At 36.8% G+C, this 17,857-nt stretch overlaps 1 long non-coding RNA gene across 3 annotated transcripts; it reads left to right on the top strand.

Annotated features, from left to right (window-relative positions):
• Nucleotides 1-11,756: 11,756 nt before the first annotated feature.
• Nucleotides 11,757-14,323, top strand: LOC115972487. Of its 3 annotated transcripts, XR_004087485.1 has the most exons (5): nucleotides 11,757-11,871; nucleotides 12,050-12,123; nucleotides 12,905-13,006; nucleotides 13,940-14,144; nucleotides 14,249-14,323. It is a non-coding gene; the product is annotated as an uncharacterized LOC115972487 (long non-coding RNA). The 3 variants fall into 3 exon arrangements; XR_004087486.1 differs by lacking the exon at nucleotides 11,757-11,871 and having other exon boundaries at nucleotides 11,945-12,123; nucleotides 13,968-14,144; XR_004087484.1 differs by lacking the exon at nucleotides 11,757-11,871 and having other exon boundaries at nucleotides 11,945-12,123.
• The last annotated feature ends 3,534 nt before the right edge of the window (nucleotides 14,324-17,857 follow it).

Below are 17,857 nucleotides of genomic sequence, written 5' to 3'. Positions count from 1 at the left end.
AATCTTGGAGGTAGATACCACAGTTAACCTAGCTCTTTACACCCACGCTCTACAAATCATATTGTCTGGGTCTTTTTACGTACGAATCCAATACTGTTTAGGTTCGTCACCAAATCGTGTCCTTAACAACCACCTATATGGCTGAATTTCCCGTGACATCAGTTTTATGTTTTTTTATTTTTTATTTTTTATTTTATTTTATTTTTTTATGTAAGGTTAGTTTGTTTACATCAGTTCTTTATCTCAAAGATAAGACTTTTATTTCTACCGCAAGAACTATTTAGGTATGTATCCTTTGCAAGCACACATGAACTTAAATTGACTTTTAATATATGCATTCATTATTATTTTCTAATAGTTTTCCCGTGCATCGCACGGGTTAGCGACTAGTTAACACAAACCTAAGAGTTTTAAAGAGACAACATTTGCCTCCTTCCCCAAGTCCATCGATCTAGATTGGCTACTATTTTACTCGTTGCTCTCAATATTTCATCTGCTCTCTCACTCTGTTTGAAACTGTTTTGAGTGTCTTGCTCTGTGGATTGTGATAGACTAGTGTGAATTTATCATTTAGGATAACACAGTCTTATAAGCGTATGACATCTTTATGATAGTGTTTAGTGGTATGAATTATTATTGGTGAAAATGGCCAAATACCACCCTTTCATAAAATTTGTAGCAAAAAAACACTGTTTCGAAACTAAATGGGGATCTACCACTTTTTCTAGTACTCAAGCTCACTAAACTTGAGTTCCCTATTTTCTATTCATACGTGGCACGATAACATGGCATCTGGGTATTTAAAAATTCCGCTTGGTACTCGAGCTTCTGGGCTCGAGTACTGTTCTAGCCTACTACCCACATCCATTAAACTCAAGTATGGCCCCTGTTACCCACACTTAGAGCACACTCAGCTTACTCTCTCATCACTCACTTTCTCAATCTCCTTCTCACTCTCTCAATCTCGCTATCAACTCAGTCTCACTTTCTCAATCTCACTATCATCTCACTCTAACTCTCCCACACGCTTTTAATCTCCCTCTCATTCTCAGTCTCCCTCTTACTCTCAGTCTCCCTCTCAGTCTCGGTCTCACTTTGTACTCTCTCTCTTGCTCACGCTCTCTACTCTCATTGTTGGACTGCATCTTCAGTTTGGAATCACAAGGAATGTCTCCTTATCTCAATATTTATTTGAGCATTGGGTATTTGTGGGTATTTTGTGATGTAATTTTTGATTTTTTTTTAATGAACATTTTCATGTGTTATTAGAGCAATCAGTCATTGTAAGACACAGTTAGCATTCTCATTGAGGCCATATTTGATTTGTGGGTATTTTGTGGTGTAATTTTTAGGGCTTGATGCTGTTGAATAATGAGTAGGATGCTTGGACTATTAAAGTGAGGGTTGATTTTAATAATGTAGAGAGACTTTCATTTTAGAAATTTCTTCCATCTGAAACTTGTGGCTTTCTCATTTATTTATTTAGGGGTGAAAATGTTTTATCTTGTATGCTGATGTATTCTATTTCTATTAGCTGAATATGCTGTAATCTACTTAACATTCTAAAGTTTAATTCTTTTTTTTTTTCATGAAATCAGTGAAGGCTGCATTAGATATATATTATTGCCATTTTCAGTCAAATATGTTTATGATTAAAAATAAATAAATAAGAAGAAGAAGAAAGTTTATGTATTTGAAGTGAATTTTCCCCTGAATGCTATTGTCACCAAATGCCAGATATGGACCCACATTGAGCGGGACCCTCTATACAAACTGTCTTGACGAGGCAAGCTATGCATTGTTCAAGTTTGCTTTGGGATGCTCCTTTGGAATGCGAGGTATGCACTTGTCCAAAATCATAGTCAATATATATAGTAGAAAGATTTTTAGCATTTAAGTTTGAAGCGTAATTATTACGTGCTACTCTAATTATTATTAATACTAAGTTGCTCTATTTGCAAGAAATGCCAGGTGTACTGACTTGTCGTCACCGAGAGAAAGGTCTGCTTGAAGGTGGATTAGATGGTTTAGATCCACGGATTGCCGCTTATATCATAGATGCGGGGTTAGATGGGCTACTTTGGGTCCCACATATGGACCTTGACCATGCATTGATCACAGCGTTGGTGGAGAGATGGCGGTCGGAGATGCACCCATTCCACTTGCCCCAAGGTGAGATGACCATCATGCTACAAGATATAGAGGTTATAATGGGGGTACTTGTAGATGGCTTGCTGGTGGTGGGATATACCCATATGGACGATTGGGGCGAACTCTGCTCCGACTTACTAGGGCATAGGCCACCAAACAGAGAAGTCGGTGCTAATAAGAACACTGCAGTGATGGAAGAGCTAAGGGTAAAAGCCAAATGGCTTGAGGAGCGATTTAGCAACCCTCTCCTGGCTGACGCCACTGAGGTGCTTGTGCAGCAGTATGCTCGATTTTACATACTGGAGATGTTGGGTGGTACGTTGTTTATGGACAAGTCTGGCGAACGGGTCTCATGTATCTGCAATTTTTCAATCCAATCAGCAACGGAAAGAATTATAGTTGGGGTAGTGTAGCACTAAGTTAGCTATATAAACACCTCTGTAAAGCATCAGAAAAGGCAGCCAAGCAGATTGGCGGTGCACTGCTATTGGTGCAGTTGTGGGCGTGGGCGAGGTTTCCACACATATGTCCTGTGATGAGGCATCCACACCAGGCACTGCCCTCAGGTCCACTTGCTATCAGGTATGTAGGATCTTAGATAGTTACCGTTTTACATTTCCGCATTAACTTTTTTCGCATGGGAATTATGTAAGTAACTAATATGAAGGTTATGTATGTGTTGTTTGCTAGATGGAAAGGGGATAAGATAACAACTAAACATGCAATGCATGTCGTACGCGCCTATCGTGTGTCGCTTGCTTTGCTATAGCCAAATTAGGTATCATGCCTTACAAGTGGGAACCGCTTGGCATGTAGTTGTTATACTTACAATTCGCTTTGAAATGAATAAACATTTTTTATTTCAAAGTTACATGTATTGTTCACATTCGTTACACATTTTTTCTAATTATATTGTTAATATGGTTATTTGCATCTATTGGATCATTGCAAATTGTCTGGGAGCCATACAGGAATTATTTGGTTCTCTGCCCGCATATTGTATGGCAGGCCAACACATATGGAGATCTATCGTGCCACTCATATATTTTTTGGTGGTTAAAGGGCATGACCCTAAACATGTTCTCCGACAGTTTGGGATGAAGCAAGGCATACCAGTCGATGTCGATACTTCAACTGAACTTCACAAGATAACACTCCAGGGCAAGTAGCAAAAAAACTGGGCCCAAGAACATGCCACGCATATTGCTAAATGGGCTGCGCACGCCACAATTGCCGATGCACTGCCCTTTCATGAGGAAATGAGCTACAACGATGAGTATATGGTATGGTTTTGTGCCCATACTGTTCGCCATATTACAAAAGAGACCTCGTACTAGGACACTTTGGTAAATTTACAAACACTGTTTTGTTATAAATGTACCTCGCTTTGAATAGTTTAGTTCAACCTACTAACACTACTCTTGTATATTTGTGACAGGATGAATCACAGTTGAGGATTATGGCGAAGTGCGAACTAGGGTCTGAGATCTACACCGACTGTATTAATGCCTTGTAATCTATTGAAGAGATTGGTTGGTTGACCTTGGACGATGCACGCGATGCGGGCAACACAAGTGAACCAGCTGTAGGGCGTGGTCAGCAAGCAGGTGGACGTTAAGGGTAGGGAGGTCATCAATCTAGTCAGCGTCATACATTTAGTCGGCGTCCCACATCTGGTCAGCGTCACACACCCGTGCCCATATCTAGTCGGGGTCCCATATCTGGTCAGTGTCCCACATCTGGTCGGCATCACACCCATGCCCACATCTAATTGGCGTCACACACCCGTGGATGACCACACCATGGAGGAGGCAAGTCAGACAGCAGATGAGATGTGTTTGGACACTAGTTATGACATAGGCTCCATGGCACACGATGATGCAGGTCCATCTCATACATTTACCCATGGGGACACATCTTAGTCCCCATCCATGAGAAGCAATAATACTTGCCCACCCACATCCCCTACTACATCTCCGTTGCCCACCACCTATACGTCTCCCTCACTAACTACCGACATTGCCCTCACAGATGTACGTGGTAGAGATGAGATGAGATTCATGCCCACCCTTGGGCGACCCACCCCTGGTGCTGTCCCCCTTAAGTTTGTGCATACCGAGTTCATCCAGACACAGATACCCACCCCCCCCCCCTCACCAAAGGCTTCACACATTAAGGATCGGCCGTGAAGGCCGCAACGGACACGAACACATCCTCCTAACTGTGGGACTGGACGTGGTACTATACTTCGATTCAACACCGATTACATATACATCTCTTTATAGTTAAATGATTTGCATATTAGTATTTGCTTGTGTTCTTTTCAGGCAAGGTGACACCAGTCAAGGAACCAGTGAGGAGAAGAAAACGGGGATGATTTTCGATGGTCAAGAATTAGTGCTGACATACAAAGCCTGCAATAGTCTTGTGTTTATAACATTCGCTCAGGTGCCTAGTATTGTTGGTACTCTTTGTTAGTTTTAACTCTTATTATTATTAAAATCCTTTTGCCTTACTTTCTGATTGTTTATATTTAGCAAATATTTATTTCTCCTTTTGAATTTTTTTATTTTTAAAATATAATGATACAGTCCATTATGTTAAAATGATTAATATCGTTAAAAGGAAATCATCTTTTTAACACAGTAAGTTGTCATAGGCAGCTCGTTCTTTTTTTTTTTTTATTTAAAGGATGCTTTCCATTCTTGATGGGCAAAGGTTATGTGTGAAAGCATGAGGAATATAAAGAATTCTATAGAAAGACTCAAGAGAATCATATCTCATTAACATTTTTGATATCTGGATGACTATCTTACTAGGGAAAAGATAGTACTAGTATATCTTCTTCTTTTTTTCTTCTGTAAGTGTGATTGCAAGATCAAAGCAGGTACCCCCAACCAGTTATATTAAGACTAAAAAGAAGCAATTACAAATACAGTAAATTATTTGGCACCCTTGAAGGCAAAAAAACGTTGAATATAATAACTTCCCAAAAAATTATTTGTCAAACCATTTCTTAATAACTTCCCAAAAAATTACTTCAAGTATTGGTACATTAAATATAATAAGGTACTCATATTTCGCTATGAGTAACACACAAGTAAAGTAGAGTAAGTATCAAATTCTAAAGTCTTAGTACACAAAGGTCTTAGTACTAAGATGAAGTTTAACCATAAGTAGTTCATGATATATCTCATGGTTAACGTTTGCAATACTACTTTTTCCTGTCTATTACTCTATTGTGTGTAAAACGCCAACATTTATAACTTTATGAAACAACTAGCTTACTTTAGAATGAGTAATTGCAGCAAGTACTACTTCCTTCCAATTTTGCTATGGGAAAAAAGTGGAAAATTTTGAGGTTGTTTGCTATTTTTTGTGGTAAACACTTTAAGCAAGAAATTTCAGCATAAAATTATCTAAAGATCCCTACAATGGAAAGCCTTGATGAAATCTTTGGTAGCACTAACTTGTATCTTTTTCTTTCAATTTCTCTTTGCTGATTTATTCCTCAAATATTTTTTATTTGAATGGCATTGGCCCATGAAGGACTGGAAGGTGCAGTTGTAGAGAAGGGACATGGATTGAAATCCGCGTGCAATTGCTCATATCTCAACTATTTATTGAATCTAAAAAATGGCGTAAGAAAATCGGCTTTGGAACAAGGAGGCCTATCATGCTATATAGCAGAGAGAGAGAGAGAGAACAAGAGAGGCATCTAATAGGAGACACATGCACATGCCGAGGTTTTGCCTCGAGCCCTACAAACGAGAGACCCAACCCCACCTTCCACACACCCCCCAAGCTTCCCCCTCATTAAACCCGCGATGTCATTCACCCCCGTACTTTGTTTTTGGTGTTTCCCAAGGAACCAACACCAGTCAGCCCAAACCATGGGTAGGGTTAGGGAGTTAGAGAAGGGTTATGTTGGGTTTTGGACCCAAAAGTGCTGCATAAAGAGAATCGTAGGAAAATTGGCTTTGGAACAAGGAGGCCTATCGTGCTATATAGCAGACAGAGAAAGAGAGAGGCATCTAAAAGGAGACACTGCAATATCTACGTGACAAATTATTATTAAGGAAAAAATAATAATTTTACTAATGAGTACGGGTTAAATTTTTTTTTTTTTTTTTTTTTTTGGTTAAGAGGAAATGACAAACAGACAAAAGCTATCCCACACTGGAAGTGAGACCAGTATTAACAGTCCTATTACAACACATTCCAGCCAAGTCTGAAATAACTAAACACAAAACACCAGTACTTGGCGGGTGATTAAATACAACAAAAGTATCATCCATTAAACACCCCCATCTTACAAGCGCATCAGCACAGCAATTTCCTTCCCTATAAACATGCTTAACTTGAACCCGAGAAAACCTTCGCAGCAAGCACCTGCAGTCACACAGTAGAGGAGAATATGACTTAACAAAATCCACATCTGAACTAATGAGATCAACCACCACTCTCGCATCTAACTCCACAATCAAATTTTGAATTCCTTCACTCAAAGCCAACTTCAACCCATCCCTTAACGCCCAAAATTCTGCTGTAACACTGGTGGCAAAACCAATGGATCTCGCAAAACCCTTGACCCAATGTCCGCTGCTATCCCTGATTAATCCCCCACCCCCTGCTTTGCCTGGATTCCCATCTGAAGCGTCGTCCGTATTAAGCTTGAACCACCCTTCAGGCGGTTTGGACCAGCTCACCTGGATTAAGCTTCTTTGATTAACCTTCCTTACCTTTCCAACACAATAGAAAAATTCCAAGGCTTGGCTAATATAGTGGCTGTGGAGATTCATATTGACAGGAATGTTTTCAAACACAACATTATTATGGAGCTTCCATAAAAACCAAATAGCAAAAAGGAAAATCAAACTCCAAGGGATGCTACTGTGATGCACACGTTGGTTGTGACTACTTTCATAAAGCCATTCACCTAAGCTTTGACTATGAGTAGGCAGATTGATATGATGGGTCCGTATCTTTGACCAAAAATTAAGAGCAAAGGAACATTCCCTCAGTAAATGATTAATGGACTCATTCTCATTTTTACACACAGGGCAGAGAGTATTACAAATGATACCACGGCTCGCAAGGACCTCCCTCACAGGCACACTATTATGCAAACAGAGCCAGAAAAAGCTTCTAATCTTTGGAATAGTATCAAGCTTCCATATCCAAGCTCCCTTGAATGTGTTCACACCAAAATCAGTCAGAATACTCTGATAAGCAGAATTGGTAGAAAAATTCCCATCCTTTGTATACTTCCACATCAAAGCATCCTCACCACTTCCAAACTCTTGAATTGGGACTGCTCTGATTTTATCTTTAATGCAAGCAGGCAAAATAAAAGACAAACTCTCCCATTTCCATTCAAAATTACCCCAAAAATCAGCTATGGTAAGCTGCATATCCTCCCTAGATAATGGCCCCTCTATAAGCTCTCTTAAGGCTTGCCCTTGGATCCACTATCCGTCCAAACACTCTTTCTAGAATTTTTCTCAACCCTCCACCAAATTCCCTTAGAAAACACAGAAAAACCAACCTTAATAGCCTTCCAATTAGAAGAAGAAGGAAGACCATCAGGATTATTAGAGTTAATTCTAACATTTGAACAATATTTTGTCAACAAAACCCGTGCGCATAAAGCTTCTTTTTCATGATACATGCGCCAATTAAGTTTAGCCAATAGAGCAACATTCTTAGCTCTAGCTGACTGGATCCCCAACCCACCTTCTTCCTTGGATCTAATAATATTCTCCCACCCAACCAGATGCATTTTCCTCTTTTCATTGGTTGACCCCCACAGAAAGTCTCTATTCATTTTATCCAGTTTATCACACAAGTGGTTAGGTAAAGCAGCTCCTTGCATAACATGGTTTGGAATGGCTGACATCACAGACTTCACCAAAACCGCCCTTCTAGCAAAGGATAGGAATTTGGTTTTCCAACCCGCCAATCTCTTCATAACCCGATCAGCCACAAAATCAAATTGCCTCCTTGGGGCCCCTTTGTGTTTAATAGGAAACCCCAAATACTTTCCAAAATTGTTCGTTTCAAACATTCCCAATTTTCCACAAATTTCTTCCCTCAACTCAGCACCAGTATTAGGAGAGAAGTATATTCTAGATTTAGTACAACTAACCTTTTGACCAGACTCCAAACAAAAGTCCCGTAGCACCTCCGATATAACACCACCAATCTCCTTAGTGGCCTTAGCAAAAAGAATAAGATCATCAGCAAAAAATAGATGGGAAATTTTTATATTCCCACGTGATGCCTTAAGGGAACACCAAGAACCATTAGAACATTTCTTTTCAATTAAGAAGCCTAAATACTCCATGCACAAAATAAATAGGTATGGAGACAAAGGGTCTCCCTGCCTAATGCCCCTTTAGGGGCTGAAAGGATCAAGAGCACAGCCATTCACCAAGATAAACAAAGATGAGGTCGATATATAGCTCATGATCAGTTTAATGATGTTATTAGGGAACCGAAAAGCTTGAAGCACTTTATGTATAAAGCTCCACTCTAACCGATCATAAGCTTTTTCGAGATCCACCTTTACTGCTATATAACCCTCTCTTCCCTTCATTCTATCCATCATATATAGTAATTCTTGAGCAATGATTACATTATCCACTCCTCTCCTGCCCGGAACAAAGGCAATTTGGATTGGAGAAATGAGATTATTGAGCAAAGGCCTAATCCTAGCAACAAGCACCTTCGAAATGATTTTGTACACAGAGTTACATAAACTGATGGGTCTAAAATTGGCCAATGACTCCAAGTTGTTACACTTGGGGATAAGTGTAATTAAGGTAGTATTCAAAAATGCTGGGATGGATCTAAAAGTAAATGCCTTCTTCACTTCCTGACAAACAGAGGCTTGCACATCATGCCAAAAATACTGAAAAAATCCGGCATGTAGACCATCAGGTCCAGGAGCCTTGAAATCCTTTAGAGACCAGAGAGCAGCCCTAATCTCCTCATCACTCACTTCCCTACCCATTCTACACTTCTCCACATCCAACAACAAGCAGCAAGAAAAATTAGTGACCGGAGAATGTAAATAGGCCGAGCATAATTCTGAGGTATACAGCTTAGAAAATTCAGACTGAATGTGTTCCTTAACCTTATCTTCATCATAAATCCATTCACCAGTCCCATCTATTAAACATCTAATTTTGTTTCTCTGTCTCCTAACCACCGTGGTGATGTGGAAATACGATGTGTTCCGGTCCCCAAAAGTTGCAGCATTCAACCTGGATTTCAATGCCCAAAATTCCTCCTCTTGGAGCATGATCAAGGCATGCTCCTAATTAGCGCTTTCTCCAGTCTCAGAAGGCCTTCACTCGAGTGATAAGCCTTTTGAACACCCCCCAATCTAGCAAGCACCCTTCTTTTCCTTGCAAACAGATTCCCAAAGACTTCAAAATTCCACTTCTTTACTTTGACAATAAAATCAGATATGGCTAATGGAAGGGATCTATCCCCAGACCAAGCTTCCTCAACAACCTTCGAAAATTGTGGATGCAACAACCACATGGTGTGGAAACGAAAAGGTCTATTTGTGACATTAGCTCTATGGCCCAAAAGTTCAATTAAGACTGGACAGTGGTCCGAGAACGTCCTGGGAAGATGGGTTACAATAGCTTCAGAGTATAACATTCTCCAACTAGGATTAGCGAAACATCTATCAATCCTTTCGAGAATGAGATTCGTAACAGGCCTTTTATTGGTCCATGTATATTTTGGGCCAGCAAAGCCCAAATCCAAGAAGTTACAGTTGTCCAAACATTCCTTAAATTCCAAGGCCCTATTCAGATTAATCGGGTTCCTCCAAATTTCTCTTCACTACTCAACACTTCATTAAAATCACCAAGCATCAACCAAGGAGAATTGTGGAGTTTAGCAATTTCATGCCACGGTGAAGGTATGTCACTCTAACTTAATCTGGATTATTTCAGTACGGGTTAAAATTAATAACGACATACTATTATTATTTACTATAAAAATATTGTAAACATGATGTCGGCGTATTTGGAGGTTGCTTTTACTTTTTGAATGTGTTGTGTACCTACTATTGTAAGAGTTTTGGGGGTAGAGTAGGAAGTAAATGGAGGGGACATAACGTCTGATGTACAGGGGAGGGCTAAGATGAATTCTTTATTCTTAATAAGTTTTTCCCAAATTTGTCACTTGTAATGAATATCTCTGTATTTGTTCACAATATCTACCCATTTTTTTGTCAACTCTCTGTATTTGTTCACAAAATCTACCTATTTTTGAATTAGTCAAATCCGCTTCTTCCATCGTCGTACCAGTTCTCAGTCATTGCCTAATCCAAAGGACAAAGAGCCTGCGGACATCCCTGGAGCAATAACAGATGGAAAATCAATAAAACTTGATGAGACTAAGCTGGAGAATCAACCCAAGAAGGTTAAAGTTTCTAATGGCCACTTTCAAGACAATGGGATGGATGTGATTAAACAAATGCCTAGTGTGACTACTACCGACGATGGCCCCAATGGGAAGAGAATTGAAGGGTTTTTATACAGGTACACAAAAGGTCAAATGAGTATAGTATGTGTTTGCCATGACAGCTTTCTTTCTCCAGTGGCATTTGTCAAGCATGCTGGTGGGAAGGATGTTGAAAAACCAATGAAGCACATTAATGTGTGCACTACCTTTTAGTCCTTAAGAAAAATGGTGGTGGCTAATGTCACCCATTTTGAAATGTTAGAAAATGAACAACCTGAATCAGGGTAAGAAACCTAAAATGAGTAAACTTTTTGAAGTTACCATAATAGAAATGAACCTTTTCCTTTCTTTTGATAACCCTTTTATTAAGGGTATAGGATAAAAAGGCAAAAATAGCTTATCTCTATGTTTTACTGTTTTAGTCAAGCTGAGCTGAATTGCTCTTTTAGCTTTTGTATTAATTTATGAACAATTCTAATAAAGCTATCTTGACCAAAAAAGGAAAATGAACCACCCAAAAAAAGGAAAATGAAAGATGTCCATAAGGTGATGTGAACATTTACTGGTCCAGGACCCCTTGGTCCCGAAAAGATTGGTCTAATCAATCTTTGTTGTCCTTGCCAGCTTAGATTATCATTATCTCATGCCTAATTATAAAGTTACTTTCTTTTGCTGCATATTAACCACCCAAAAAAAAAAAAAAATGATAAATTTCACAACTTTCTTAATAATTTGTTAAGATGGTAAATTATGATTTCTCATCACTTAGTATGGAATCAACTATAAATTACTAATTTCTTGTGTAAGTAGACTTGTTCTAAGTTCTAACATCAATGTTTTGGAATTAGAACATAGTGTGGCTGGACCAAAGGCCCCAATGAGCCCATAGGTGTCTCAGGATAAGATCAGGTTGGAAAAGGTCAAAAAAGTGGAGGAGACTTTTTGTGCTTGTCGGCTTGGTGATTAATGATACATTAGTCCATGTTTAAAAACTTCTCCTTATTGCTTATGGACTTCAAATTAGTAGCACCGTAAACAGAACAAAATAAATAAATAAATGAGTCTTAAAAGCCTAATCTCTTTTCTTTACTTTTCTTTTTATGCTTCAAAAGCAAAAGCCTAATCCCTACCATGACTGTTAGGTCCATGTTATGTTGGTTGACAAAACATGAACATAAAGTTTGAGTCTTGAGTATTTTAGTAGCTCGACACCTATCAAATGATTGAAACAAGGTTCACACCTATCTGCATAAATTATCAGAAACTAAACAGAATGCTAAAAAATTCTTGCATTTAAATATTTTTATATATATTTTAAGGATATTCATTCTTTTTGAGTTCATCTGTTCTTTTTGTGTTTAAAATGTCTTAATTATATGCTTTATTTGATAAATAAAACTCTAATGTGCAGAAAACTGCCAGAATTGGTCTTCATATTCTCCTTGGAGGCATCCGTGCTCAACAGTCGCGGTTTTCCTTCGCTTTGTAAGTATCTCCTTAATAGAGATCATCCAGCTACCACACTCATCTGCATCTGGCTTAATTTATTATTGATATATGTTTCACTAGATTATAGAAACTTGATTAGGGTTTGCAAACTTTTCTTGACAAGCAACTGGCCATTAGAGAACATTATTTTTAATGTGAATGACAAAAGGATAATAGAAGTAAAATATTTATCAAAAAGGATAATAGAAGTAAAAGAGTGGTTTGCAATCTATTTTAGATTTTGTTCATTTGTGCTCTCTTTTCATTAGTAAAGATTGGTAATTGTATTCCTTGTGGCACACTTTGTATGAACTCTGTGTGGATAAAGTATCTTCTTCCTTTCAATAAAACTATTGTCACTTATAAAACAAGTAAAATAAAATTGAAAGGAAGAAGAAGAAGAATATTTTCTTCTGGCTTGGGAGTTCTAGTTGCTTTATTTTCCTTAATGGCATATATTGATACCTGCTCAAAAGCTTAGCCTATTACACATTTATCCTATGAAGCTGCATATGTGTTTTTTCTTTTTATATACAAAAACCAGCTCAAGCATGTTGACATATCTGCAGATGAAATTAGAACCTTAAAGCATTTAGCAAACTGCATCACCACAAATGCAGCCTAGTGGTCCCAGCAATGCATATGGTGGAAATTATCGACCTCCCTCAAGTCGCCTTATTATTTATTTTGGTTTTTGGCCATGTCTAAACCAAAAATGCTCAATTTATTGTTCATTTTTATCATTTTTTTTTGGTTCCCTAACATTTTATTTTTGCAGGGTAGAGCACTGTTAAATGCAATTGGTAATTTAGAGCTCACTGGTGCTTATGCAGAGGCTTTGAGAAACCTAGGACACAAATTAGAACATGTGGCTATCCAGGTTAGGTGCTTTTTTATGGAATTTCCTTTCACTTTAAAATACTTTGCTATGGGTTGTTCATTGTCGATTCTGCAGAAGTTAAATTCTGTGTTTTTCCATGGTGTTTTTTGTTGTCTTTTGTTTTCTATTTTAAATCTGATTCTAACCAACTTATTTGTCAGGGTCAGGAAAAGCCAATATATGCAACAAAATTAAATGGGTATTTGAAAGTTACAGTGAATCACGGCCATAATTAAATGAAGTAAAACAATAAAGCAAGTCACTAAAATTACTATGCCTAAGTACTCTAATGTATATGGAAACCAGGACTATATATCAACTATCATTTTACGGGATTAAAATTAATGGGGTCTAACAAAGTCTTTGTAGACAAGCTTAAGATCACAAAGTGTAAATATAATGATAACTTCTGGGATTAAACCTCTAATTTCATCGCCTGGAAGTGTGACTTCAGCAAAAGAAATTTCATATTAGTTTAGATGTTTGTTTAAGTTTGATTTCACCAATTCTTGTTAATCAATATCCGACTGAAACCAACCAAAGAGAATCTGAAATTTTAGCAATAGGCTCCTTAATCTTGGATTCCCAGTATTAGAAAATAGATGATGATTATAACAAAAGAACAATACTATTTTCTAATAAAACTTACAAGTGTAGTTGTTTAAAATAGGAATATAGTTATGGTGACGATTTTTAAAATTGTTACCTTATCAATTAGAAATTTCATGGATAATTTTTAATGAATGTGATTTTGATTCTAATCCTTGTTCCTGTCCTACAAGATTTTCTTGCATTTGCAAAGCATTTCCTAATTGCTTTGAAGACTCTACCACCTACCGTAGCTACTAATCTTGAATATTACCTTGTCTGTCATTATTTATGTAAAAGCATTTTCATGAAAACTAGTGAATCTTTGTGTTTGTTTCATGTCAGCTAATTTTCTTTGGTTGACTAATTGTAGGAGCCCGATGCTGCACTTGGTAATGGGGGTCTTGGGCGGCTTGACTCCTGTTTTTAGGACTCTTTGGCAACATTAAATTACCCAGCCTGGGGTTATGGACTTAAATACAAGTATGGTTTGTTTAAGCAGCAAATTACAAAAGATGGGCAGGAGGAAGTTCCCGAAGATTGGCTTGAGGTATGTTGATTACCCTTTCTTTTCTTCCCCTTCCAAGTGCTTAATTTAGCACATTAGCATTATGTCTTACTGGTTCATTATTTTAATGTGGTTTCTCCTTGTAGATGGGCAACCCTTGGGAAATTGTGAGAAATGATGTCTCATATCCTATGAAATTCTATGGCAAGGTTGCTTCTGGATCAGATGGTAAAAGACACTGGATTGGAGGAGAAGTTATAAAGGCTGTTGCTTGTGATGCTCCCATTCCAGGATATAAAACTAAAACCACTATCAATCTGCAGCTTTGGTCAACCAAAGCTCTGTCAAAAGATTTTGACTTATATGCTTTTAACATAAAAAATAGTTTGGGGCCATACATGTGTTGGAGATTCTGAAATTTGGGTGATAGCATTTGCAGTGGAAAAAGTTAGGTTTTATCTTATTACCAACCTGATACCCAGCATCCCCACGTTGTGTCTCTTTTCAAATTGTGGTTGACTTGAGCACCAGTAATGCCTATTTTTGGATGCTTTCTTTAATTTGTTTAATTTTTTGTTTACTACTATGTTAAGTGATGATTGTAGAAAGCTGTCTTGTGTAATGATTTTTTTCAATATCATATTTGTTATAAAGTGGGAAGCAGCATTGAATTACAAAGGGCTTGGCAATACCCAAACATTAACTTGATTACCGAACTCTAAGAAATCTATTGGCAATGGGAAAGGTCAGCTATGGGGTTAAAGGTATTTGTCATCTAAAGAGGTGGCTTAAAAATTAATAAGGTAGACATGAAATAGAAAGAGGAGGACAATAGTGAGTGTTTTTTAAAAGAGAGAAAATAAGTGTCAAAATCACCTAATATGTGGTTAATATGTTGCCAAGAAGGAAAGAAATCGCACAATTTTTTTATCTACAACTACAAATCCACCTACAAGAAAGAAAGGAAAACAAAAATATTTGAGGAACAATAAGAAACTATCTAATTAGATTTGCACAGCCATCACCTGCTTGTACTTTAATTCCTACCATCCAAAGTTACTAGTAAAAAATAATATTCAAAATTCTATTACTTTAATTCCTACCATCCAAAGTTACTAGTAAAAAATAATATTCAAAATTCTATTACATTGCTGGACATAGCCAAGCCATACTCGAGTTTAGTGGACTCGGATACTGCTCAGTACTCGAGTCCAACAAGCACGAGTATCAATCTGCATGGTTAACACATATTGCGGCTATTATACCCAAGCCATACTTGAGTTTGGTGCACTCGAGTACCTCTACAGTACTCAAGTTTTAGAAACTTGAGTATGAATCTGGATGATTTTCACTCTTTTGCATATTATACCCAAGTCATACTCAAGTTTATTGGACTCAGGTACTTCTAACATAGTACTCGAGTCCTAAAAACTCAAGTAAGTACCATATGGCACACTTATTGCACACCTACTTACTGGTGCCAACCATTGTAGTAAATGCATAATGAATGGTACTCGAATTCTTTGAGCTCGAGTACCTTTTAACAAAATAACCCCTCATCAACTTTAAGCTATTTTCAGTATCTCTCTCATTCCAAGTCCATGTGCGAGTCAAAAACTAGAAGTAGAAACTTTACTGTTGGGTCCCTATTTGCAAGTCTACTCTCAGTGTCAGTGTCTCCATCCACCAACGTGCTGTCCATTTAACCTTTGGGCCAACCCTGTTGTGACCAGTACATAGAGGTAATAGTTAAATGCTTAGTTTTTAGATTGTGTTTACAATATGAGATTTTTATGCATGAGTTAAATGCTTAGTTTTTAGACGTGTTAGTATGAGATTTTTATGCATGAGTTTTGCAATATTAACTGTGTACAACTGCTGATATATATATAAAAAACTTTTTTGTCAAAATAAATGGAGCACAAATATAAAAGAATCAAGCTTGACCATATGATAGCAAATAGAGAGCATGCATAGTAAGATTATTTTGTAAGTTACACACATACACGTAGTGGTGTAAACACAATAAAATTAAGCAAATCCTTTGAAAATATTCAATCCAACAACGCCTTCAGAATAAGCAAGTGCTAGAACTAGTAAAGGTTAGTTGAATTCCCAATTAGTAACAAGTACAGTTCACATGTGGCCAGTGGCGGAGCCAGGATTTTAGTTTACGGGGGGCAAAATCAAAAGACAATAATAACAAAATAACCTAAAATTATTAATTGATATTAATAATAAAATTATAAACAAACAATAATTGTCATAAAAAGCCTATTAAATTTTTTTTTTTAAAAAAAATTGTAAAATAAATAAACAATGGTAAAACATCTAATTCATAGTTATTGACAATGAATTATCAAAGTAAGAGATTAATCTATATACATAAAGTTTAGAGATCTAATTTGATTCCTCAAAATAAATTGAGAAAATAAATTTCAACTTTTCTCTATTCTTTTAATTATTTAAAATTTTGGATTTATGGTAGAAACTCAAATTTTGAAACTATGAAGATGCAAGAGATGAAAGAGAAAAAAGTAATGGACATTTTAATGCTTTAGTACCATACAAGACATTATTATTATTATTATTATTATTATGTGTAATTAGAGCTCCACAAGCAAAACTTTAAACGAGAAAAGAAGTAAATTTAGGTAAGTGAAAAAAGAAAAAGATAAAAAGAGTTAATATTGGTCAAAAGTGTAATCAGCTTTAACAATTTCAGTTTGGTGGCAGCATTTATTGTGTCAGATTTTTTAAAGTGAGAGGAGTGGTTTTCGTAACACCACAAAATCTCACAATATTTTTACAATAAATTAAGGTATTAGTACATCATTGGTCAGAATAAAATAAAATAAATTATTTTAAGATTCATCTCAACAAAAAACAAGAGTATTGTGAAAATATTGTGAGATTTTGTTATATCTCTAAACTTTCTCAATTGGAAGATTTGTTATTTTATTATTTATTTCATGTGATGTTTGTATAGTTTTTTTAGGAAAACTGTTTCCTTGTTTTTCTATTCTATGCCAGAAGCTAACTCACTTTACATAAGCATATATATATAATAGACTTTTTAGGAGGAGTCAAGGGGGGCAGGTGCCCCCCTTCGCCCCCCTCTGGCTTCGCCTCTGCATGTGGCTTAATTGTATAAAACTCATGGGTTGATAGATAGATGTAATATGATATTTTGTTGACTTTTACAGTAATAAGGGTGTTCATAATAATATGAATTCATTACTTAATAAAGAAATTGGCTAAATAAAATAAAGTCGAAATGGATGACCTTTTATTATTTTATATGTGTATAAAATATATATATATATATATATATATATGGTTAAGTGCACATTATGATCGATATTCAATTATTTATATGTCTATACGCAAAGTCGAGGAGGTTGAGTTTGAATATAAATTTTTTTTATCATACACCAAATTTATGTAACTATTTATAGATTATGACAACTTTTAATATTGTTAATAACAGGTCGGTGATGGATTTTCACTTTTTCTATGTGTACTACGATGGAGAGACGTATTATCATGAGTTGCATGGATTGTCATACCAAGGCTCAAACCAAAAGCAAAAATGTGTTAAGGTGAAGTGTGGGACAGGCCTTATGAACTTGCAACGAAGAATATTAAAGGCGATGGGGTTAGACCGGTCTTGGCATAACATTTCCATCATGTATCGAGCACCTCAACTGGTTGTAGGCACCTAGGTTTTCTACAATTCACTACAGTTATTAGGT

The sequence above is a fragment of the Quercus lobata genome, chromosome 12 (genome assembly GCF_001633185.2).
Source record: "Quercus lobata isolate SW786 chromosome 12, ValleyOak3.0 Primary Assembly, whole genome shotgun sequence".
NCBI lineage: Eukaryota > Viridiplantae > Streptophyta > Magnoliopsida > Fagales > Fagaceae > Quercus > Quercus lobata.
This window is presented reverse-complemented; position numbering and strand designations above follow the sequence as displayed.